This window comes from Eurosta solidaginis, chromosome X, assembly GCF_040869045.1.
Source record: "Eurosta solidaginis isolate ZX-2024a chromosome X, ASM4086904v1, whole genome shotgun sequence".
NCBI classification, from domain to species: Eukaryota; Metazoa; Arthropoda; class Insecta; order Diptera; family Tephritidae; genus Eurosta; species Eurosta solidaginis.
Window position 1 is genome coordinate 13275702 of NC_090324.1, and position 12934 is coordinate 13288635.

General features: G+C 35.3%; 1 protein-coding gene across 10 annotated transcripts in view; it reads left to right on the forward strand.

The window, feature by feature from the left end:
• Positions 1–12934, forward strand: part of LOC137234572 (plasma membrane calcium-transporting ATPase 2-like) — a 2440841-nt gene that overhangs the window by 1500270 nt on the left and 927637 nt on the right. The window lies entirely within an intron of this gene.

The following is a 12934-nucleotide window of genomic DNA, read 5'->3' on the forward strand; positions in this document are numbered from 1 at the left end:
TAGAGGTGTGCTTACCGGAGGACATGATGTCACACCATACATACTCAATAACTCGTTTATATAGTTCTTCTGACACACAGAAATCGCACCTGTCTTACCCTGACGTTCTATTTCGAAGCCAAGAAAAAATGTCATTGCCCCGCTATCGTGTAGTTGAAATTTAGACGATAATGATTTTTTAATGCTCGCAATCTCTTTCTCGCTTGGACATGCTAAGATAAGATCGTCGACATAAACGGCAATGTAACTATAACTGCCATTGTATTGTTTGACATACAAACACGGTTCGCTTTTGCATGGGCTGAAACCCATATCTTTCAATGCTACATCAAGAGTACTATTCCAGTGTCGGCCAGACTGCTTTAAGCCGTAAATGGCTTTATTTAGCTTTAAAACTTTATTAGGATTTTTAGTTTCTACAAATTCTTCTGGTTGTTTAAGGTAAATTTCTTCCGTAAGCTTACTATTGAGATATGCATTGGAAATATCGATCTGATTTAAGTGAAGCTCTTTCTCAACGGCAATAGCAAGTAGCATACGAATTGTTTCATATCGTATTACAGGCGAAAAAGTTTCCCATTAATTTAAACCCAGCTGCTGACTGCTGCCTTTTGCTACTAGTCTCGACTTGAACTTTTGAATATTGCCATCTGAATCACGTTTTATTCGAAAAACCCACTTCGATCCAATCGCTTTTTGACCATCAGGCAGATATACTGCTGACCAAGTGTTGTTAGCAAGAAGCGCCAAATATTCTTCTTCCATTGATTTCTTCCACTCAAAGGAGTATTCGCTTGACAATGCTTCTTTGACCGATCGAGGCGTGTCTACATCTTCACCATATTGTAGATAATTTAGCATCTGATACTCTTTTTTGGGACGCCCTGCTTGACCAGTGTGAATAATTTTTGGCCTACCTCGACCGCGACGTGATTCGTTTTCATTTCTATGAGACTCACCTATTATTTGCATTTCATACGGAACGATGCCATTCTCTGCAGCATTGCCTACATTTGCCTCTTCTACCTCTGTTTCGTCTTCGGTGCAACTTTCAAACTCTTCATCTTCTTTCCGCTCTTCTTCAACATGTTTACGATCGTCGATTTTTACAAAAATTGTAGCAATGTCATTTTCATCTCTGTTTTTGGTGTCACCTTCGGGCACAGCTAAGTTGATTTCATCTTCTAAAAATTTTACGTCACGTCTTACACAAATTGCCTCGTTTCCTTATCATACAAGCGATAAGCTTTTGCAACCTCAGAATATCCGACAAACAAATACTATTTGCCCTTTGCGCTGAATTTACCACGCTGCGTTTTATTTAACGCGAATGCGCGCGAACCAAAAACCCTGAAATGTTTTACCGACGGCTTTTTGTTGTACCAAATCTCATAAGGAGTGCAATCTCTAAGTAATTTTGTAGATGCGCGATTACGTAAATATACAGCTGTGTGTATAGCTTCACCCCACAATTCTTGTTCTATATTTGCATGCACCAGCAAACTTCTAGCCATTTCTACAATTGTGCGGTTAACTCTCTCTGCCACTCCATTTTGCTGGGGAGTATATGGCACAGTTAACTGCCTTTTAATTCCGCACTCATTTAAAAAATCGGTAAATTTATTGTTTATGTACTCCGTACCATTGTCACTTCGGAGCTTTTTAATTTTCTTCTGAGTTTGACATTCGACCATATTTTTGAATAGTTGAAACTTTTCAAATACTTCGCTCTTTTCTTTAATACAATAAACAAAAATCATTCTCAAGAAATCACCAATAAATGTGAGAAAGTATCGTGCAACACCTACTGATTTTACGTTTATGGGTCCACATACATCTGTTTGCACAAGCTCTAATATTTCTTTTGACTCAATTTCAAATTTTTTCGGAAAAGGCATTGCACTTAATTTTGCTTTGTTGTATGTGTCACAATTTGTTTTTGTTTTCACACCTTTTGTGTCCATACCTCGCACTAAACCTTTATTTAAATAAATTTTTGAACCTTGTACTTGCGCATTGAAGACATACTGCAATCAAGCAACTTTTTATAAAGCGAAACTTTTTGTAAAGGTCCCCTCGGGACATGAACATCTCGAAGCCTCTTCCATGCTTCCACTGGAGTTATACAAGCCTTAATATTGCTGAGTTGCGTCGGTTTTAAAATAATATTAGCTAGCGCTTTTTGATCATCTTGATCCCACTTTTCTGCATTTTCATCACTGCGCTTACAATTTTCATTAACGATGCGCCATTGGTCCATATTAACCAATATGCTGCGCATTTACATGCACCACACATCATAGTTATTATCGCTCAGTTTTTCGATTTGCAAACTCGAATTCATTTTTTAAATTTTATATTGTAAAACCCGATTAATTATTAAATTGTAAATAACTTCACACGCGATCTGGTTGTATGAGATATATACTATATATACCACCGATCTTTATGATTTTTTCAGACAACAATATATGCTATATACGTAAGCAATTGGTGAAATTTGAAGTTTATAGCTGTTAAAATGGGGTAGAAATTGCGAAAATTTTCTTATCTGAACAATCGGTTGTATGGGATATATACTATATATACAACCGATCTCTATGATTTTTTTCAGAGAACAGTATATGCTACATACGTAAGCAATCGGTGAAATTTGAAGCTTATAGCTGTTAAAATGGGGTAGAAATTGCGAAAAGTTTCTTATCTGAACAATCGGTTGTATGAGATATATACTATATATACAACCGATCTCTATACTATATATATATATATATATATATATATATATATATACTATATACATATACTATATATACCACCATATATATACTATATATACCACCGATCTTTATGATTTTTTCAGACAACAATATATGCTATATACGTAAGCATTCGTTGAAAGTTGAAGCCTCTAGCTCTTAAAATAGGGCAGTTATTACGAAAAGTTCCTTATCTGAACAATCGGTTGTGGGGGATATATACTATATATACGACCGATCTCATCAATTTTTTCAGGCAACAATACGTGCAATATACGAAAGTATATGGTGAAGTTTGAAGCTTCAATCTGTTAAATTGGGTAAGATATTACAAAAATCCTCTTTTTCTGAAAAATCGGTTGTATGGAGGATATATGCTATAGTGGTCCGATCAGGTCGGTTCCGACAAATGTCTAATCGGACACCCAAATACACCCGCTCACCAAATTTTATCAAGATATCTCAAAAATTGAGGGACTAGTTTGCATACAAACAGACAGACGGACAGACGGACAGACGGACAGATGGACATGGCTAAATCAACTCAGCTCTTCAACCTGGTTATTTCGGTATACTTAATGGTGGGTCTATCTATTTTCCTTTAAGGACTTACAATTTTCGGTTTCGTGACGAAATTAATATACCATTTCATTTTCATGAAAGGTATAAAAATAGGTAGGTAATCTTGTGAGGATGCAAAGCTTCACGTTTTTTGTGGTCTGCATTTAAAAACTATGACTACGAATCAAGTCTTTCAAAAATATATGACGTAAACGTAACTATTTGATGAAATTTGATGAATGTTGAAGCTTCTAGCCGTAAAAAAGGGGCAAAAATGACAGTGTATATGAAGTATATAATATATATATACCACCGATCTCTATGATTTTTCAGACAACAATATACGCTATATACGTAAGCATTTTGTGAAATTTGAAGCTTCTAGCTGTTAAAACGGGGCAGAAATTGCGCAAAGTTTCTTATCTGAACAATCGGTTGTATTAGATATATACTATGTATACCACCGATCTCAATGATTTTTTCAGACATCAATATATGCTATACACGTAAGCATTTGGTGAAATTTGAAGCTTATAGCTGTTAAAATGAGGCCGAAATCGGGGAAAAAAAATATATATACTATATATACCATCATATATATATTATATGTATCACCGATCTCTATGATATTTTGACACAACAATACATACTATATACGTAAGCAATCGGTGAAATTTGAAGCTTATAGCTCTTAAAATGGGGTAGAAATTGCGAAAAGTTTCTTATCTGAACAATCGGTTGTATGAGATATATACTATATATACAACCGATCTCTATGATTTTTTCAGACAACAATATATGCTATATACGTAAGCAATCGGTGAAATTTGAAGCTTATAGCTGGTAAAATGGGGTAGAAATTGCGAAAAGTTTCTTATCTGAACAATCGGTTGTATGATATATATACTATATATAGAACCGATCTCTATGATTTTTTCAGACAGCAAGATATGCTATATACGTAAGCAATCGGTTAAATTTTAAGCTTATATCTGTTAAAATGTGGTAGAAATTGCGAAAAGTTTCTTATCTGAACAAACGGTTGTATGAGATATATACTATATATACAACCGATCTCTATGATTTTTTCAGACAACAATATATGCTATATACGTAAGCAATCGGTGAAATTTGAAGCTTATAGCTGTTAAAATGGGGTAGAAATTGCGAAAAGTTTCTTATCTGAAGAATCGGTTGTATGAGATATATACTATATATACAACCGATCTCTATGATTTTTTCAGACAACAATATATGCTGTATACGTAAGTATTCGGTGAAATTTGAAGCTTCTAGCTGTTAAAATGGGGCTAAAATTTGCGAAAAAATATATATATATATACTATATATATATATGTTGTTTTGAACGTGTACTTTATTCGGCTATATTATAAACGGAAGTGAAGTGGGTACAAAAAGAAATTACAATAGTGTATGAACAGGTTACAATAGTGTATGAACAAGTTACAGTACAATGAAATAATACAGGGTTACATTAGGATTACTTCGCACTCTCCAACACCTGCCCTCGAAGAATTTCGACTGCAACCTCTCAGAAAGTAGTATCTGTCATGCCTAAGCCCGTCATGCATTTGTAGTGCTTCGCGGCTGGTAGAGCCTTCGTTAAGACATCCGCTGGCATATCTTCAGATCGCATGTAGTTTAAAATAATGTCGCCGTTTTGATGCTTCTCTCGTATAAAGTGATGGCGTACGTCAATATGTTTGGTACGTGAATGGAAAGCGTTATTTTGCAAAAGTTTTTGAGCACTCTGGCTGTCGTTAAATATTTCGATAATTGTGCACTCTTTACCAATCTCGTTCAGCATTTCGCTTAGATAAAGTGCCTCTCTAGTAGCTTCACACAAAGCCATATATTCGGACTCTGTGCTTGAAAGAGACACAGTTTTCTGTTTACGAGCTTCCCATGATATAGGTGCTCCAGCTAGAATAAAGGCGTAGCCGGAGTATGATCGTCTGTCCATCATATTTGCACCCCAGTCTGCGTCGACGACCGCGTGCAAGTCCACTCCTGTTTGCTTATAAAGGAGACCATAATTCAAAGTGCCTTTAAGGTATCTAAGTATCCGTTTTGTTGCCTTCCTATGCTCCTCGTTGTAGTTGGAATTGAACTGGCTTAAAAAATTAACTGCATAAGGCAAGTCAGGACGCGTTGTCACTGCCAAATATAACAGTGCGCCAATTAAATTCTGAAATGGATACTTTTTCATTAGGTCCACGTCTGGTTTAGTTGGTTTTCCAGTTTGAAGTTACAATCTAATGGCGTTTTGATTGGCTTGCAATCTTCCATATGAAATCGTTTCAAAATTTCTAATGCGTATTCGCTCTGACTCAAAAACAAAGATCGGTTTTGCAGATCTTGCCGAAAATTTATACCTAGGCAAGTTTTAACTAGACCTATGTCCTTCATTTGAAAACATTCGGTGAGATATTGTTTAACATCGCTCAACCATATCCCATCGTTTGTGGCAATTAACAAATCGTCGACATATACAGTGATTAGCACGAGTTTTAGTTTTATTTTCATAATAAACAAACATGGGTCACATTCCGAAGGTGTGAACCCCATATTACGTAGTGTGGCGCTTAATTTTTGATACCATTGGAAACCTGATTGCCGTAAACCATATAAGGACTTTTTAAGTTTACATACCGGATTGTTCGCCTTAGCTATATCTGATTTCCATCTTTCAGCTGTGCTTCTAATTTCTCGAGCTTGTTTGACATCCATATTCATTAGTTTTCCTGAAACCAATTTTTGTAAGATTTCACTCAAGTATTCTGGCAATTCCATATACACACTTTGCTCAAGATCACCGTTCAAGTAAGCTGTGATCACATCCATTTGATGTACTTGCAAGTTAAGCTCCGCTGCTAGTGCTGATAGCATTCGAATCGAAGTTAATCGAGCTGCGGGGGAGTATGTGACATTAAAGTCCTCCCCTGGACATTGCGAGCACCCTTTTGCCACCAGACGCGCTTTTTTCGTGTTGCCATTTTTGGTTCGAAACACAAAACGATTGCCAATAATTTTTCTTTCTGTGGGTCGCTCAACAATATCCCACGTTTTATTTAACATATGTGCCATATACTCATTTTCAACAGCATTGAGCCATGATGCACCCTCATCGCCATTTACTGCTTCTTGAAATGTTTCTGGGTCATTGGTCAACGCTAGATTTGCATATTCGCAATCTTCGAAATCATTACTATTTGCATCGGAGCTTTCGGAAACTTCTTCAGTTGCACTATTTGCCGGTTGTTGATAAACTTTTTTGCGTCGACCAGGTCCCGTGCTTTTAATTAGTTCACGTTCGCTTGAAGATTGTTCAACAACTTCGTCTGACTTACCATATAATTCATTTTTTTTCAATTGCTCGGAGATGTCATCAGACTTTTTTAGATTGAAGATCAATTTCTAAACCTTCTGACTATTCATCATTTCGTTTCTTGAACATTTTATCTAGAAATTTAACATCGCGGCTAACTAAAACTTTTATTTTGATTGGCGACCATAGGCGATACGCTTTGGCTTCTGTTGAATATCCAACGAGGATAAATTCTTCTGAGCGTGATTCAAATTTACTATTTTTATTGTCCTTTTTCAATACGTATGACTTTGTACCGAAAGGTCTCAAATAAATTACTGTTGGGGTTTTTCCCGACCAAATTTTAAGTGGCACTTCGTTTTTCAGTACTTTGGTTGGGCACCTATTTCTTATATAATTTGCGGTGTTAATGGCTTCTGCCCAAAAAACAGCTGGTAAACCTGCCTGCTTCAGCATACCCTGAGACATTTTTAAAAGCGTTCTGTTTTTTCGCTCTGCAACACCATTTTGTTGTGGTATATAGGGAGCAGTCAGGCGGCGCTTAATACCACAATCATTTAAATATTTTTGAAAGTCGGTGCTCATATATTCCAAGCCGTTGTCAGATTGAAGCATTTTTATTTTCTTCCCTGTAAAATTTTCTGCCGCATTCTTAAATAATTTAAACATTTGTAGAGATTCACTTTTTCGTTCCATAAAATAGACTTCGCTATATCGCGTAAAATCGTCCGTAAAAGTTATAAAGTATTTTGCACATGAATGTGAGCGTGATCGCATTGGCCCACAAACGTCAGTGTGGACGATTTCTAACAAATCTGACGTGCGCTGCTCGCTCTGTTTCGGAAAACTTTCCTTTGTTTGTTTTTCGCTAATACAGATTTCACATGTTTGCAGTTTTTCCTTTGTGTCAAATTTTATGCCGTGCACCATGTTTACTACACGCTTCAAATCATTTTCGTTTAAATTACCCATTCGCTCGTGCCAAGTTTGTATATTGATATTTTTCGTTTCAGAAATATTTGCAATAGGTTCAGCGCTTTTAATGTAATACAAATCACCAATTCGCGTAGCTGTTAGAACGCGTTTGTTGTTTTTCACAACAATTGCTTCATCTCGTCGAAAAATTATTTCGTACCCTTTGTCAGCAATTTTTGACACAGACAATAAATTTGTTCGTAGCTTTGCCACGTACATCACTTTTTCGAAGTTGATTCTCTCACTATTTCCCCTTTCGTTGATAGTCGCTTTGACGTTACCAACACCTGTGATGCTAGCTGTGTTGCTGTTCGCCAAGCAGAGAGTTTTGTTTATATCTTTAAATGTTTCGAAGTTTTCTCTATTTGAAGACATATGCGATGAACAGCCACTGTCTAAGCACCAATATTCGTTTAGATTTTTTGCCAACAATGCTGATTCAGAGAACAAAGATTTTTCGAATTTGTCTTCGTTAGCTTGACGTGTGTTTGAATGCGAATTTTTCTCCTTTTGTTTTGCTCGGAAATTACGTGCAATGTGACCAATTCTACCACATTTGTAGCAATTTCGTTTTTCTTTCACTGCATTTTGCTTGCCGTAAGTGTGGCCACCTTGAGTTTTATTGTAACTCTTACCTTTTGATTGTGCAATTAATCCATTTTGCTCTGTATCAGCCTCTTTGGCTTTTCTGGATTGTTCTTCTTCCATTATTTTTACGCGAAGAACGTCTGGCTTGGGCAGCTCATCACGCGTCTCCAGGGCACAACGGAATGTTTCGTAGGACTCTGGTAAGCTATACAATAATAAGATTGTCAGCAGATCGTCACCCACAGTGACGTTTATTTCTTTGAGCTTAGCAACTGAATGGAAGAATTCGTTGAGATGCTCACGAACGTTATCCCCTTCCTTCATACGTGCAAGCGCAATACGTTTTAATAGGGTGGATTTTCGCGCAGGCCCTTTTGATTGAAAAGTTGACTCTAGTTTCTTCCACATATCATGCGCTGTTTCACATTCAGTGACTAAACCCAATTCTGATGGAGACATAGCAAGCGTTATGTCAGCGCAAGCTTTTCGATCGAATCCCTTCCATTTTGCGGCAGCGTTTGCGTCGCTTGGACATGGATTTTCACAAGATGCATTATCCCACAAATCGCACTTTATCAAGATGGCACGCATTTGTAGCTTCCAGCTATCATAATTATCCCCGTTTAGCGGATCAATCCTCACACTTGTCGTGGCCATTTTTTAATAAATCGCGTAACTATTTTCAGTTACCGATCGCTCAAATTTATACCGAATTTAACTTCTTGAATAAATTACTATTTTCCGAATTTAGGTAGGGCTGGGCCCATAACCTGTTGTTTTGAACGTGTACTTTATTCGGCTATATTATAAACGGAAGTGAAGTGAGTAAAAAAAGAAATTACAATAGTGTATGAACAGGTTACAATAGTGTATGAACAAGTTACAGTACAATGAAATAATACAGGGTTGCATTAGGATTACTTCGCACTCTCGCACAATATACTATATATAACACCATATATATACTATATATACCACCGATCTTTATGATTTTTTCAGACAACAATATATGCTATATACGTAAGCATTCGTTGAAATTTGAAGCCTCTAGCTCTTAAAATAGGGCAGTGATTACGAAAAGTTCCTTATCTGAACAATCGGTTGTGGGGGATATATACTATATATACGACCGATCTCTTCAATTTTTTCAGGCAACAATACGTGCAATATACGAAAGTATATGGTGAAGTTTGAAGCTTCAATCTGTTAAATTGGGTAAGATATTACAAAAATCCTCTTTTTCTGAAAAATCGGTTGTATGGAGGATATATGCTATAGTGGTCTGATCCGGTCGGTTCCGACAAATGTCTAATCGGCCCCCAAATACACCCGCTCACCAAATTTTATCAAGATATCTCAAAAATTGAGGGACTAGTTTGCATACAAACAGACATACGGACAGACGGACAGACGGACATGGCTAAATCAACTCAGCTCTTCAACCTGATTATTTCGGTATACTTAATGGTGGGTCTATCTATTTTCCTTTAAGGACTTACAATTTTCGGTTTCGTGATGAAATTAATATACCATTTCATTTTCATGAAAGGTATAAAAATAGGTAGGTAATCTGTGTGAGGATGCAAAGTTTCACGTTTTTGTGGTCTGCTTGTAAAAACTATGACCACGAATCACGTCTTTCAAAAATGTATGACGCAAACGTAACTATTTGATAAAATTTGATGAATTTTGAAGCTTCTAGCCGTAAAAAAGGGGCAAAAATGACAGTTTATATGAAGTATATAATATATATACCACCGATCTCTATGATTTTTTCAGACAACAATATATGCTATATACGTAAGCATTTTATGAAATGTGAAGCTTCTAGCTGTTAAAACGGGGCAGAAATTGCGCAAAGTTTCTTATCTGAACAATCGCTTGTATGAGATATATACTATGTATACCACCGATCTCAATGATTTTTTCAGACATCAATATATGCTATACTCGTAAGCATTTGGTGAAATTTGAAGCTTATAGCTGTTAAAATGAGGCCGAAATCGCAAAAAAAAAAAATATATATACTATATATATACTATATATATATCATATATATATTATATATATCACCGATCTCTATGATTTTTTGACACAACAATATATACTATATACGTAAGCAATCGGTGAAATTTGAAGCTTATAGCTGTTAAAATGGGGTAGAAATTGCGAAAAGTTTCTTATCTGAACAATCGGTTGTATGAGATATATACTATATATACAACCGATCTCTATGATTTTTTCAGACAACAATATATGCTATATACGTAAGCAATCGGTGAAATTTGAAGCTTATAGCTGTTAAAATGGGGTAGAAATTGCGAAAAGTTTCTTATCTGAACAATCGGTTGTATGAGATATATACTATATACAACTGATCTCTATGATTTTTTCAGACAACAATATATGCTATATACGTAAGCAATAGGTGAAATTTGAAGCTTATAGCTGTTAAAATGGGGTAGAAATTGCGAAAAGTTTCTTATCTGAACAATCGGTTGTATGAGATATATACTATATATACAACCGATCTCTATGATTTTTTCTGACAGCAATATATGCTATATACGTAAGCAATCGGTGAAATTTGAAGCTTATAGCTGTTAAAATGGGGTAGAAATTGCGAAAAGTTTCTTATCTGAACAAACGGTTGTATGAGATATATACTATATATACAACCGATCTCTATGATTTTTTCAGATAACAATATATGCTATATACGTAAGAATTCGGTGAAAATTGAAGCTTCTAGCTGTTAAAATGGGGCTAAAATTTGCGAAAATATATACATATATATACTATATATATATACTATATATACCACCATTTATATACTATATATACTACCGATCTTTATGATTTTTTCAGAAAACAATATATGCTATATACGTAAGCATTCGTTGAAATTTGAAGCCTCTAGCTCTTAAAATAGGGCAGTAATTACGAAAAGTTCCTTATCTGAATAATCGGTTGTGGGGGATATATACTATATATACGACCGATCTCATCAATTTTTTCAGGCAACAATACGTGCAATATATAAAAGTATAAGGTGAAGTTTGAAGCTTCAATCTGTTAAATTGGGTAAGATATTACAAAAATCCTCTTTTTCTGAAAAATCGGTTGTATGGAGGATATATGCTATAGTGGTCCGATCCGGTCGGTTCCGACAAATGTCTAATCGGACACCCAAATACACCCGCTCACCAAATTTTATCAAGATATCTCAAAAATTGAGGGACTAGTTTGCATACAAACAGACAGACGGACAGACGGACATGGCAAAATCAACTCAGCTCTTCAACCTGATTATTTCGGTATACTTAATGGTGGGTCTATCTATTTTCCTTTAAGGACTTACAATTTTCGGTTTCGTCACGAAATTAATATACCATTTCACTTTCATGAAAGGTATAAAAATAGGTAGGTAATATGTGTGAGGATGCAAAGCTTCACGTTTTTTGTGGTCTGCATGTAAAAACTATGACTACGAATCACGTCTTTCAAAAATATATGTAGTAAACGTAACTATGTGATGAAATTTGATGAATTTTGAAGCTTCTAGCCGTAAAAAAGGGGCAAAAATGACAGTTTATATCAAGTATATAATATATATACCACCGATCTCTATGATTTTTTCAGACAACAATATATGCTATATACGTAACCATTTTGTGAAATTTAAAGCTTCTAGCTGTTAAAACGGGGCAGAAATTGCGAAAAGTTTCTTATCTGAACAATCGGTTGTATGAGATATATACTATGTATACCACCGATCTCAATGATTTTTTCAGACATCAATATATGCTATACACGTAAGCATTTGGTGAAATTTGAAGCTTATATCTGTTAAAATGAGGCCGAAATGGCAAAAAAAATATATATATACTATATATACCATCATATATATATTATATATATCACCGATATCTATGATTTTTTGACACAACAATACATACTATATACGTAAGTAATCTGTGAAATTTGAAGCTTATAGCTGTTAAAATGGGGTAGAAATTGCGAAAAGTTTCTTATCTGAACAATCGGTTGTATGAGATATATACTATATATACAACCGATCTCTATGATTTTTTCAGACAACGTAAGCAATCGGTGAAATTTGAAGCTTATAGCTGTTAAAATGGGGTAGAAATTGCGAAAAGTTTCTTATCTGAACAATCGGTTGTATGAGATATATACTATATATACAAACCGATCTCTATGATTTTTTCAGACAACAATATATACTATATACGTAAGTAATCGGTGAAATTTGAAGCATATAGCTGTTAAAATGGGGTAGAAATTGCGAAAAGTTTCTTATCTGAACAATCGGTTGTATGAGATATATACTATATTTACAACCGATCTCTATGATTTTTTCAGACAACAATATATGCTATATACGTAAGCAATCGGTGAAATTGGAAGCTTATAGCTGTTAAAATGGGGTAGAAATTGCGAAAAGTTTCTTATCTGAACAATCGGTTGTATGAGATATATACTATATATACAACCGATCTCTATGATTTTTTCAGACAGCAATATATGCTATATACGTAAGCAATCGGTGAAATTTGAAGCTTATAGCTGTTACAATGGGGTAGAAATTGCGAAAAGTTTCTTATCTGAACAAACGGTTGTATGAGATATATACTATATATACAACTGATGAACAAATGCGTGGTGGCAACGGCGCGCA